A 13438-nucleotide genomic window follows, 5' to 3' on the forward strand; every position below is an offset into this window, starting at 1 on the left:
TACACTTTTCTTTTCAACGACAGTGGTAAGATCCCAGTAAGGATTTGGCAATGCCTGCCAAATCTACAGCCCAATTTTATTCTTCTGTAAATTTCCTTTCCATGATCATTAGGAATGAATAGGTATTGGTAAATGCGACGCCCAACCACATGTGACACAGTAAAGCTGTCTCGTGACAGGAGAAGTCGCAAGTTAGGGTCGCGAGAGTGCAAGCGTGAGTTGGTGAAACCCGGTGAATTCCATCTTAGAAGTGTGATGTGGCGAGCAAGTGACTGAAGTTGCCGCGCAGCATCCGTTCTTCAGAGTGGTATATAGGCACCCGCTGATGTTTTTGATGAGCCGAACGCGCAGCTTCATCTGCGCTGTCGTTGCCGACAATTCCGCAGTGGCTCGGCAACCACTGAAATGCACTGTCGTGTCCGTTCTCGAGCGCATGGTGATGAGCTTGTCTCATTTCGTACACTAGCTGCTCGTGTAACCCATGACGTAGGGCAAAGTGCAGAGTTTGTAGGGCTGCTTTGGAATCGCAGAAGATGGCCCAACGATTTGGCGGATGCTGGAGCACGTTATTGACTGCACCTTGAAGAGCAAGCTGCAAGTTCTGCTACTGCAGACGTGGTATTGTGCGAATATTTAAATTGCAAAGAGACAGCGTCCGATGGAACATCTACTGCTCCAGTAGAGCTGTTGGAATTTGTGGAACCGTCTGTGCAAATGTGTATGCAGTCAAAATAAGAATCGTTTATGAGAAGCCGAGACAACTGCTTGAGGGCTATAGGGGTGACAAGTCTGCCTTCTTAGGTACACGTGAATTTGCCGGAGAAACCACAATGCCGATTTAGGGCGCGTCGCAGGCTTGCAGCCAGATGTTAATTTGAGTCATGCTGTCGCGTCACAATACCACAGAATGTAGCCTGTGGTCTTCGCGCTCACAAATTGGCTAAATGGTGGGATGGCGGCCGTGAAATGTGTCGAATGTACGCTCTTAGCGTCTCATCGACGATATGGATGGTGATCGGGTGCTCCTGTGCAATAACAATCGTCGCAGCTGTCGATAAATATGTTGCGAGGCCAAGACATGTCCGAAGTGCTTGGGCTTGTACGCTCTGTAGTGCAAGGATATTAGCCTTGCATGTGTTGTACAAGACTGGAAGACTGTATCGCAGAAATCCGAGAAAAAAGTGTCGTGTATACACGACACTTTTCTGGGATTTTTTTCCCAGCTGGAAAATCGGGCGGACCATCTGTCCGCTCCGTGTGACAGATATATATATATATACATATATATATCTGTCACACGGAGCGGATCGATGGTCCGCCCGATTTTCCAGCTACGAACTTAAACATATTCTCAATACAAATTAGTGTTTTTTTTTTCTTCGTGTAGAAGACATGGGGACTCCAGTGGAGATCACGATCCATAATAACGCCTAAGAACCTGTGGGTATTTGTTATATATATATATATATATATATATATATATATATATATATATATACACGCAATTGACTGGCCTTCGATACACAACAGGTAGAAAGACATCGGTTTTCGTCTAAATGCCACTAGTGCACATTCTTTTCTTTCTTTCTTTTTCTGTAGATATCGTCAGACCTTGTCGGCGAAGATGCCGTAGTTACGGTTGCCGCTTTCTGTTTTCTGGTGCGCACGTGTGGCCGTGTCACGCCGGACGACAAGATGCAAATATCATCGGCGTAGAGCGAGACATTAGCCGTCTGTGGCAGAATTTCGGTGAGCCACATTAGAACGAGACTGAAAAGAGTCGGGCGCAACACTCCGCCTTCTAAGGCAGAGAGAAAGCACAATGATTATGATGAGGTTAGCTCAAAATGCAGGTAATATATGTTGACGAAAACGGCGAAAAAGAAAAATAGAACGCGTGCAGTTTAAAAACACACACGAGGTGTTACTAACAGGGAAACTCAAGATAGCTTACATAGTCTGACTGGTTTTTTATGCGGCAGGAATGCTAGAAGCGCCCCACTACAATGCGCAATTAAGAGACGCGATACCGGCACGGCGGAAGGGCGTCCCACAGCTCATATATATATTGTGAGCGCATTTTGTGCATATCGTCGTCGTCATCTGTACATACGACTCATCATCTTGTGTGAGCGCTATTTGTGCATATCGTCGTCGTCATTTGTACATGCGACTCATCATCATCTTTGGTCTCGTGCGGTGCTTCGTCTCTGACTCGGGCGGCTGCTCGGAAATAAAGGCATCGCATATATATATATATATATATATATATATATATATATATATATATATATATAACGTTCCGAAGCAACGCTATCAGGGACGCCGTAGTGAAGGACTACGTATTGTATTTGACCTCTTATACAGCTCTTTAACGTGCACTCAGTGCTCTGTCCAGATTTTTTTTTTCATTTCGCCCCCATCTAAATGTCAGCAGCCGTCGCCATAAATCGAACACGCGACACCGCGTGTTGAGCACCAGAATGCCACAGCCCGGTAAATGTTTGTGGAAGCAAAGCCTTTCGCTTGCAATCTGTAACTTAGCAGCAGGATGGACAAGCGGGCTATAGTTGGTCCACGTTCGTCTGAAGAACTTTTTAAAGCGCAACGAAAATACGGGACGAAAGAAACCTGCATCATTAGCATTTATGTAGACACAAATGTTATATGGATGCATAAATATTTTCATTTCCGAGTAAGCGCACTGTCCTGTATTTTTGGTAGCGCTTTAAGGGCAACTCCGGCGATTTTTCGATGTCCATTGACCTTAAGAAAATTTTGAATATGCGTTATCTTTTGCACTCTAATTATCTGTGCCAAACGATATGACGTGAAAGTCATTTAGTCTTCCTTAAAATGAATTTTAAGGATTCGTCGCGTGTTCCCGACTCATGCCCACGAATGTATGACTTTTTACTGGCCACCACATGTGTTTGTGACGTCGGAGTCTGCGCCGCCACTTCGCCCAGAAACAACCGAGGTTGGCTCCTTTTTTCTACGAGACAACGGCCGACAATCATCGTTTTGACACGTGATGACAGGTGCTTTTCTTCGTCTTTCCGCACCACAATGCGCTGAGCTTGGGGATCGTCAGCTGCACGCCTCGCGCGGCAGCGCCGGGTCAGGTGCGAATGGCGATCTTTCATCGCTCATATCGTCCCTGAAATCGCCGCTGTCTAGTTCAAAAGAGCTGCAAAAGCTCCCCGTGTCCTCAGAAGACATCGTCAGCTTCGCTTTCTCGCCACAGTACCGCGTGTACTGCGTGTTTACATTACGTATAGTGTAGGATCTGACGTCATCTACGCATCGTTGACGTCGCACGAAGCAGCTACCCGTTTCAGTACCTCGTTTATTGGTTATTTAAAATTATTGATGAGTGGTCTAAGCAAATCCAACCACCCTACCGGTGACAGGATTGTCAATGCCATTTTAAAATGATATATGCTAATATGGTTAAAAATACGCTGCAGTTGCCCTTTAAAAAGTGTCTAAGATTAATCTGTAACTTATACAGCCTTTTTCACGGGACTGAAACTTTTTTTTTTTTTTGCTTTGCTGAATATTCTCGTCTCAAACTGCATAACGTGTGTTACTGCCCTGAAATTGCATTGATTGTCGGCTTATTGTTACACGCGCTTATCTGGTGCCGTCCGATGATCACGTACGTCGGGGACATGTGCCGAGGTGTATCGTTGCTGCGCATGCTGTCATTATCGGGACTTTCACCACAGCTCCGTGCAATTCGCTCAAGGCGGTAGAAGATAACGAGCGTAAATCAATGCTAGTTTACCATGCGCGCATAAAATCACTTTTGCAGGAACACAAGATTCGTTATCGCTCTGCCAGCTTGCCTGCATTACACAAGGCTTTATAAATGCCTCTCACTTGCCTAGTCTGTATCAGGCGAAAAATAAGCTCTTAGAACTATAGCCATCGTCACTCATGGCACGCTGGTGACGTTATCTTGCTTACTGTCACCTGTACAATGCTTTTCGAAGTGCTTCATCTTTATTCGCAATGCCGCGAGTTCGTTATCACTTCTCAATTTTCTTGCTTCCATAATTCAGCAGTTAATGTGAGTTTCCCATCGTATCTTTCGCATCAGTGTCAGTTTCGCAGCATCATATTTATCAGAATGTGCCGTAAAATTTTGGTTAGAGGGCCTGTATAGCAAAAAGGTGTGTTTGCGATCTGTGATTCACGACTGCAGGCACATGAATTGCGATATCAGGACGTAACATATTGCATATATTTTAAAGGGACTGAGAAGTGGCCCGAGTGTGTTGTGGGAAAAACAAGGGGAATGCGGGAGGTGGCGATTCAAGGCGATGAGTAACACGAGAACAAGGTGAGGGCAGGAGCCAACGTTTCGACAAGTGGGCTTGTATTCTTCAAGAGCATATGTCTCCTTGAAGAAGAGAAGTCTACTTGTCGAAACGTTGGCTCCTGCCCTCACCTTGTTCTCGTGTTACTCATCGCCCAGAGTGTGTTGTGAGACTTTGGTGGAAATGAAATGACCTTGATTTATAGTGATAGAATTTAACACGCTGTTCGCGATTGAAGTATGGGAATTATAACTTTAAATTGACAAAGAGAGTCTCGATAACTACTAAGTGGCGCGGCCTGGCGGTGAACTTATCTTGGTACACCGGATGTAGTCTATGAGATTAGTGTGCGTAAACCGGCTGTTATTAGGTACAGCATACTTATTGCTTAAAAATTGCAGTTCGTATAGTATTAGACGCTTGCGCTTTATTATATGCGTACCACGGTGTCATAGACCCCGGTGAACGAGGCGCAGACTCCGGACCAAATTCCAAAGCCGAATTATCAGCTTCCGAAAATAATCTCACGAAATCAAGGACAATTAAGAATGGGCCCTCTGGTGCGCCACCGAACGCCGGTTGCTGTCCAAAGACCGAGTCAGAGCCCAGAGTTGTCAAAACACAACAAAATATATTCTTCACCGTGACAAGGCAGTTACACACACACACACTTGCACACTTAGGCTAGACACAACACGATACAAATCAGATGGGTATTAATAAACACAAGAAAATAATTCACGACAAGCTCTAAGAGTCCAATACGTAAAGTACAAAATGAAAAGGAACACTAAGTGTCCAATCGTATTCACCGTGCTGGTCTTGTCAGACGATCTCGGCGTGGCTCGGGGCAAATCTCGAAGAAGGAACTTCTTCCGGAAATGCAGACGCTCGATGAACTCGTCGACTAGCTTGCCGGGGAATCCCCTTCTTCCGCAGACACTCGGTCTTCACGTTACATCACTTCACCGGTGCGGACTGAACTCTCGAACTCCGGAATTCCACTGAACGATTCTCGCACGTCGGTTATATAGCTTCCACAGGCATTCTCGAACATTCTTATCGGAGTCGTGATCTCGTAGCATTGCCAAAGCTTGGGAAGCTTCTACTCTTTTCTCGTACCTTCGACCGCCGCTGTCGGAAGCGTTGAAAAAGAGGGGGGGGGGGGGGGGGGGGTGATGACTCGTCCCGTTGGCGCACGCTCACCCTGTAGTTATCTCTTTGGACTCGCCGGTGAGAAGGTGTCTCGGCGTGCGCATGTGCTCTCTCTCTCTCTCTCTCTCTCTCTCTCTCTCTCTCTCTCCGGTTAACGTCGCTTCGTCGAGGCTCTTCTATTGACGCTTTTCGCGGAGCATTTTGTTTTAGAGAAACGAGATGGCGCTCCCGGCGGCGCGCCATACCTCTCCCCAGCGACCGTGCACGAATACGAAACCATTACCGCTTCTACCTTGCTTCTGTGCGATCAGCTGTCGGAAATGCAACTGAGTTTTCGCTAACACACTGTGCTCCAATCATGCTAGATTGAATCATGTGGATTGAAGGCGTGTGCAGTAGGTGGCTGCAAAAATAGTGACTGGCATGTTAAGGAATAGAATGAATCTGTGTGGCCAAGTTCGCGGACCGCTGCTGCAACTGTCCGAACGTGTTACCGGCACTTCGCGATGTACGGCTTTCCTCGAAGATACAGAAATTTGCTCATCCGCCAGCCTTGTATCGCTAATCTTCAAAGAAAGGGCTTCATCCCCAGAACGTCGGAAAGAGTGAGTACCGCTCGTTAAACAATGACAAAGGGAGGGAGTAGCGCCGCTTCCTGTCATAGTAAGTTTCGCGCACGTTATCTATGCACATCTGTCCCAAATGGCAGGAAAACTCACGCCCACTCTATCGCCGACGTATCAAGAATAAGTGAATGGGCGCACACTTGAATATATGTGCACTATATACGCACAATAAGTGACGGTACTACATCGATAGCGCACGAATGATCGAAGCTGAATGTTTCGTGACGGTCCACAAGAGTAAGCGAGTTACTAGCTGTAATATATATTTGCTACAAGGTACTACAATGTACAAAACAGCTACGTTTCAAGCCTTGTGCGCAGCAAGAACAAATCTATAGGAACTGAGCACACCCGCGAGCGATCAGGCAGAAAATAATCAGATAGTGGCCGCACCGAGGAACTTCACCGAGTCAGAAACTGACAAGCCACTGGTTGAAAATATTTTCCGAATAAAGAACAGAGAGCAAAACACACTAATCCTGACTGAATTCATAATCGGAAAGCTTGGATAGATTGGAATACATATTTAGCCCCGCTTTTAGAACAAGCACTATGTACGTTGTTGCGCCGTTTGAACATATGTTAATCAGCTCCGAAAGCGCGTTTGCATGTTCTCTGAAGCTGTGATCAAAGTTTCGTGTCGTTCACCTAGTCACCGTCTACGATATCTCCGAAAACAGAGGTTTTTTAAGCCGCGCCGGCGTCATACACTTCCATTGTAAACAAGGAGGCAACGGAGGCAGTTGAGGCAAGCAATGGACGCGTCACCACGTGATCAAACATGGCAGCGCCCACGGGATCGCCGCGAAAAGGGTCAATAGACGTCCAGGCGCCGTTGTTCGCGTTGTTGTTTGAGGCGTATGCGCTCTCCCCCTCTGTTGAAGTTGCAGTGAGGCCGGCGTGTTCTTTCGCTGGCTTGCGTGACACGCGGCGCGCGCTTGGATTACGCGCTCTTTTGTGACACACGGAGTAATTAAAGTGCACGCTAAGGAGCGACGCGTGGCCCACAATGCATGGCGCGGCGCACATGTTGTACGCGCGCGAGTTTGCGAGTATAAGTACCCAGAGTTGTGTGGTCTCCCTGTGAGATACAAAATGCCATCGACTAGTTGTGTCGCAAGTGGGTGCCAGCAGTACAATATTAGCACACGCGTGGCTACGGCAAGACGCCGAACTGCGTATCACGTGCAAAAGTGTCATTTCGCTTTCGAGAACTTGGCTTGGATAAAAAACACTCGTGATTGGTTAATGATCAAACCAGTCGGACGAAAACACGTATACCTATTACTGCAGAAATAATTTACCAATTCTGAAAACACGAATCGCAGGAAGATCGGCTTGATAAAAAAAAATACATTCTCGCAGCCACGGCCGCACTTGTCGTCTGCTTCCCACAACTGCCCGCGTATAATCGCTATCGCGCGCTCACCTGTCACAGTTTTCAGCATGCTTCCAGTAAACGAGTACATCCTCAGTGCAGATCGAAAAATTCTGATAAAGATGTTCCAGTGTGCTTTCCGCGTTACCACTTCTTGATTTTGTAGACACTGACCGGTAAGCCTTCCACTGCACTAAAAAAATGGGTTCCAAAAAGATTGGTTATCAGTCCCTTTAATCACTTTGCGTTGTGATGCGGGTCATGAAAAGGGTCTCACACTGTTTGAAGCAATTAGGGGCCGGAATTGCAGTAATGCACGCGTTGGCGAGACTTGGAGAAGGTGCGAAGGCAGAACGTGCGTAATATCGGTGGCTAAAAATACCGCGGCGAACAGGTGCTCGCGCGACGTCGTAGTGCTATGGGGCGGTGCGTGACGTCAGCGTCTGAGAAACGAGTACGGCGCGCGTTACGCGCAGCGGTTGTGTGATGTACGACGTCGTAGTAGGCTCGTCGCGCTTATTTAGACTGGAAAAGAGCGCTGATGCAAACGTTGGTCCACTATATGTGCAAAACATGTGCTTGATTTACACCCCAATAAAACAATGCTGTAGATTGATTTATGAAAACAGTAATTTTTTTTCTATTTCACCATTACGTACGTAAAACATAACATGGGCTCAGGTAAGCCACGTGGAGGTCTGTATGGGCCCTCGCGTAGCGATGATAGTGCCAGCATAAATAACATGTGTTGCAATTTGCAGGTTACAATGTAACAGGTTACAAACAAACAAAAATTCAGTAACCTCACCTCAGTGAGGTTACGTGCCTAGTGACCAAGAGTGCGCCAAGAGTGCGCATAGTAAATGCGCACTTTTGGTGCGAAAAATGAGAAAAGAAAAACTAACGTGTATACGCGTCTCACAAGAGCTGAAGCAGTATTTAATTTGTGTTTTCTAAAGGTTGTGCGACGGATCTATGGGTATTTCCTGGCAGTTGTGTTTTTCTTTCGTTTTATATATTGATTTATTTATTTACATAACCTGAAACACGTACCCCTTCCATCGCGTAGAACATTCACACGGGAGCACGCGTTTCGCCAAACGTTCGCAATCAACCTATCCCAAAGACTCAGCGACGACTCTGCCACGCATCACAACTCGACTTGGTTTCGCTGCGGTTAATTTCATTTGATATTTGCGTGTTTCAAAACAAAAATGGGATTAAAAAAAAAAAAGAGCGCGAGCCAGCTAAAGTTGCCGCACCCGGATTCTCTTTACTAGCATCTCCACGCGCGAAGCGGTCGGAGGTTCCACGCCGCGCTCGGCAACAGCGCCGCTTCGCGCATACAGCGTGCGAAAAAGAATCGCCCCGCGGCATTTATCATCCGGAGAGGAAGTTGCGCGCGCGCGACGGGCGATGCGGTTACGGACACCGGCGCCTCCGCGGCCGCCAAGGCTACACGAGCGTAGCAGCCGCTTTCCCGCCTAGCGGACGAGTCCGCTTGCGTGCGTTGACGACTGAAGCAGCGGGAGCGGGGCCGAGCGCTGGCGCGTCAGCGCGACCTCCGGGCAGGGCCGGCGAGGCCAACCGACGAGGCGCGCGTGCACACACGCACACAACAGCGAGCTGCCCTCGCCGCCAGCCTTTTTTCCCGCATTGTTCGAAGCGAGCCGTCATCTGCAGGCGCATCACGTTGACCGCTGCCGCCGCCTCGCGGGGCAGCGCCCGTCGCCCGACAGTTGCGTGCAGCGACCGTCGCGCGTCTTGCGCGACCGACAACGACGCTTTACGTTTTACGAGCGTCGTCATTTGGTGTCGATCGTTGGAATCGCCGCTGCGCGAAGTGCGACGGAGAAGCGGAATGCAATGCCTGTAACGTAGGGGTCCCTCTCATAGGAGCCTGCGCGGTTACCATTATTTAAATGATGGTCCTGCCACGCGTTATGAGCACGTGTGTGTTCGCACAGAAAAGCTCGTCCTATCTATTTCGGGCACTATCTCTTCGTAATTTCGAGCATCCTGTGAACGCAGCCCCGTGACTTTTCTCTCTGCCTGGCAATTAATGAGCCGTATATGGGTGCTTGCTCCGTATCCTGTGCGTATCTTTAGGATCCGGTTCTACATACGTCGCTAATCGATCGTCCTACTGAGTGGGCAGTCTCGGAGACAGCCGGGGCGCGACTTTATCCGGGCGAATGACCATATGAAAAAATAATAGAAAATGAGAAGAATGGGCACAAAATGCGGCCCTCGGAGAACAAAAAGGCAGCTCCTCGGTGATTCTCTGGGAGGGCAGGAGACCAAGGACAAATGAAACAAGGGGCTCATCTATATCGTTCGGTTACACTGTAGTGCTAGCCCCCGCATAAAATCAGCGTCTTGCTTTGCAAAGTACTGGCGCCGATCACATAGCGACGACGTAGAAACAAATAACAGAGGCAGCAATGTGGCACCCTATATAGCTGTTTGACAAAGCCGATATCATTATTGCAATTGTTGACATGAGTTCGTGGCTCCTGCGTCATATCGTACTCCTTTACCAAAAAAAAAAAAAAAAAAAAAAACTAGCGTAGCGTGCACTAGAGGTGCAATGCGGAGCTGATGGGAACCTAGCTACTCCTGGATTTTGGGGTAGGCTAAGCACTACCAAGTCATCCGCAGCATTTCCCGGAATTTATCGATTATTGATCAATTAGCGATTAGCTATCGATGACTGACTAAGCTTAAGTAGTCCCAACCATGATTAGGTAGACTTAGCCAGGCTCAGCTTCGCTAGTTCACAATGGTATGTGCCATTAATTGCGCTTGGACGCGTTGTGCACTACCGCCAGGTTCGGCCCACATTTTTTGTGGACGACTAACGGAATAACGGCCGGCTTAAACAGCTCCGCTGTTGAAAATTTTCGTTCCCAAGGCTGCTAGATACGCCTTTATCCCAATGTTAAAAGGCAAACACGTAATGATCCACTCACGCGCAAACAAACGCAAACGTGAAAATTGGTTTTACTCTGTTTTATTTTATTATTTCTTTCGGTTCTGCCATGTCTTATCAACCGGCGAATCAGAACTACGACGGCTTCATGAGGCAAATCATTTTTCTTTTTTTTTTTTTCGTTCAAATTTCCGAGGGTTGCCGTCGCAGCAAGGGCGTATATAGACACGCGTTCCAGCGTGCTGCACCCAACTAGCAAGCCTAGGCCGCAGCGTGCCTCCAACGGAAAAGCCGGCAGCGCCGGCGCATTAGCGCAGCCGAAGCAAGCAGTAGCGGCGGCCACGGTAGCAGTAAACGTCGACTGCCTCGCGCGCAATCAGCTACCGGGAGCGTACGTCCGCGTCGCGCTGCTTCTCTGTATGCTGCCCGACGCACTTTTCAGGCAGGGAGCGTCAGAGAGTGAAAAGAAAATTCGCAGACCGATGCGGGGAAGAAAGGCGGAAGATAAATGGTCCGAGAAAGAGGGGAGTCGCGAACACGGGCTGCGCCGCGGTAGCGATACGAGCGTGCGGAGCCTTCTCAGCAGCGCTTGCCGATTCCCAGAGTACACGTACGAAGCGCGCCAGCGTTTATGGAATCCAGGTGCGCGCGAATATCTCGGGGATTCGGCGCACCGTTCGCAGTTTCAGGCGACTCGACGAAAGTGGAGCACGAATCCTTCTTGGTCGTAGTAAGCTTTCTCTTTGTCACAGCGGACGCATGCCCCGGGTTTGCTAAGAACGACGTGGCCTAGACTTTCTCGGAAGTTTCGAAGCACTGTGACTGCAACTACGGCCGAACGTGTCGCTGGACCTCGTACTGTAACTCCTGTAGAATGTCCCCAAATACCTATAGTAATCAAGAGGGACAGTGATTGACGCACTCCTGCACTTCGGAGCTCCAAGCGTCCCAAAGCAGCCTGGAACACAGTCTCTTCGTTAGAACGGCTTCGCGACAAAGACGTAGCGCGTGAGGCTGTGTTCACACGGTTTGCTGGCTTCAATTCAATTATGGTGTTTGACGTGCCAAAATCACCATATGATTATGAGGCACGCCGTAGTGGGGGACTCCGGATTAATTTGGACCACCTGGGGTTCTTTAACGTGCACCTAAATCTAAGTACACGGTTTTGTGTGTGTGTGTGTATTTCGATCACCCCCATCGAAATGCGGCCGCCGTAGCCGGGATTCGATCCCGCCACCTCGTGCTCAGCAGCCCAACATCATAACCACTGAGCAACCACGGCGGGTCAGTTTGCTGGCTTGTCTTGGATTTACTTAGTAAAACATAGAGCAACAGCGCACGTAATTATACATGACGTTGCGATTGCCGCAGAAAGACCGAAGGCGAGGCGGAAAGGTTAAGGGTGGTCGCGCCCTGTGGGCTATACAGCACTTGCGCGATAGAGGGGCAGCGTAGAGAAAGATATGAAAGACTCAATGAGCAAGGACTTGCTAGCGCAAAAAAAAAGAGAGAAAAAAGTTGCAGTGGCTTAGCTCGGCTATGCCAGGATATACGTAGCGTTAGCAAAGGTTCAGCTGATTATTCTTAGCTTATTCTTAAGATAAGATTATTCTTATGAGTCAAGCTTCTCCGTTCTTCTGCGCTGTTGAGCAGCATTTGCGCTCTCCTTCTCCATGGCTATACCACACTGGCAAACGCCAGTCAGAAGCGCAGCGGCTCCAGCGCAGTGTCAGACGGCGACTGCACAGCGAGCGCGCGCCGGCGCCAGTGCGTCTATACCACGGCTACGACGTCACGTACTCCTCTGGAATGCGCAGACCGGCGGCGGTGAGTCGCGCGCGGCGGCGGCGGAGTGCGCGAGAGGTGCCGGCTGCGATGGCTCCGGTGCGCAAGCCGTGTGACATCACTGATCCTTGCGCATGCGCAGCACGGCTCTTGATGAGCCGCGCGAAACGGGCTTGGCTAAGCCAGTGTAGCTAACGCTACAAAAACAAGAAATCGTACAATATAGCCGCCTTCAAGAAGCGCGGTAGCACTGCATAGTGGCCTTGTGTGTGATCCTTCAGCAAGGTCTCCAGGATCTGAGAACGTTCTATCGTCGAAACGGCCGAAAACAAGCATGCGGAGAACCTCGTCGACCGCCGAAGCAAAGGCAAGCGGAATCCACAAGAATTCCAAGTAGCGCTGCGTGCTGGCCACAGTAAGCGTGATTGAATGCGAACCACTACAGCGGCGCAGTCAAGTTGCGTCGCAACGGGGAAGTCCGAGTGGCTGGATTGAGCTCAGGCGGGAGCCGGTAATACCCCGTGAATTCCACAGCCGTAGCGTAGCGAACAGAGCGAGTGCATGCGCCAATCTTGCTATGTGGCATCCGTTTTCGACAGAGGTATAAACAACCCTCGCCTTTGTTGATGAAGCGAGCACGCGCGATGTTCACACGGCCGATGGTTTCACAGTGGTGCGGCTGCAGTTCTGACGTCGGTTCCACTTTCAAAATTGTGGTCGTGAGCTCATTTAAATTCATACATAAGGTATTTGTGAGAACCACGTATAACGCACGTCAAACGGCAGAGATTATTGGTGTGATTTTGGCACGATAAAATAACGCACCCTGCGACTTAAGATGGTCATTTCTAAACGACGGTCCTGCAAATTCTAAAGTATGCTCTAATCAGTTAGTCCGCACCGTTGGGGTGCTATTACAATTGCAGAATGAGCCTACTCTGTGTTATGCACAATATCGGGAATAATTATCCGTGATAATGAACGTTCACCGTCTATGGGTTCAAAAAGGGTATAAGTGCAACTCATTTTCTCGCAATGTCTTCGTGCTACAAACCGAGGAAGGCGAGGACTTTCACTCTCGCACATTTTCCAGTCGCTTTACCTGTTAGTCAATACTGTACTGTTTTCTACCGCCAAAACTCCAACGCATGTTCATGCTCCAGTGCACCGTATACGCGCTGGGCTCGTCATACATTGCTCTGTGTGATGCTGTAGAAGGAAGAAAGAAAAAAAT

The 13438-nt window shown here is 48.7% G+C and overlaps 1 protein-coding gene across 1 annotated transcript in view; it reads right to left on the reverse strand.

Moving 5' to 3' along the window:
* Positions 1–5032: 5032 nt before the first annotated feature.
* The window catches only part of LOC125943015 (uncharacterized), a 333439-nt gene continuing 325033 nt past the window's right edge, over positions 5033–13438 (reverse strand). Inside the window, exon 2 of the mRNA XM_049661352.1 lies at positions 5033–5316. The gene's annotated coding sequence lies outside the window, so the exon portion shown is untranslated. The remainder of the gene's footprint in view (positions 5317–13438) is intronic.

Source organism: Dermacentor silvarum, chromosome 2, assembly GCF_013339745.2.
Source record: "Dermacentor silvarum isolate Dsil-2018 chromosome 2, BIME_Dsil_1.4, whole genome shotgun sequence".
Lineage (NCBI taxonomy): Eukaryota > Metazoa > Arthropoda > Arachnida > Ixodida > Ixodidae > Dermacentor > Dermacentor silvarum.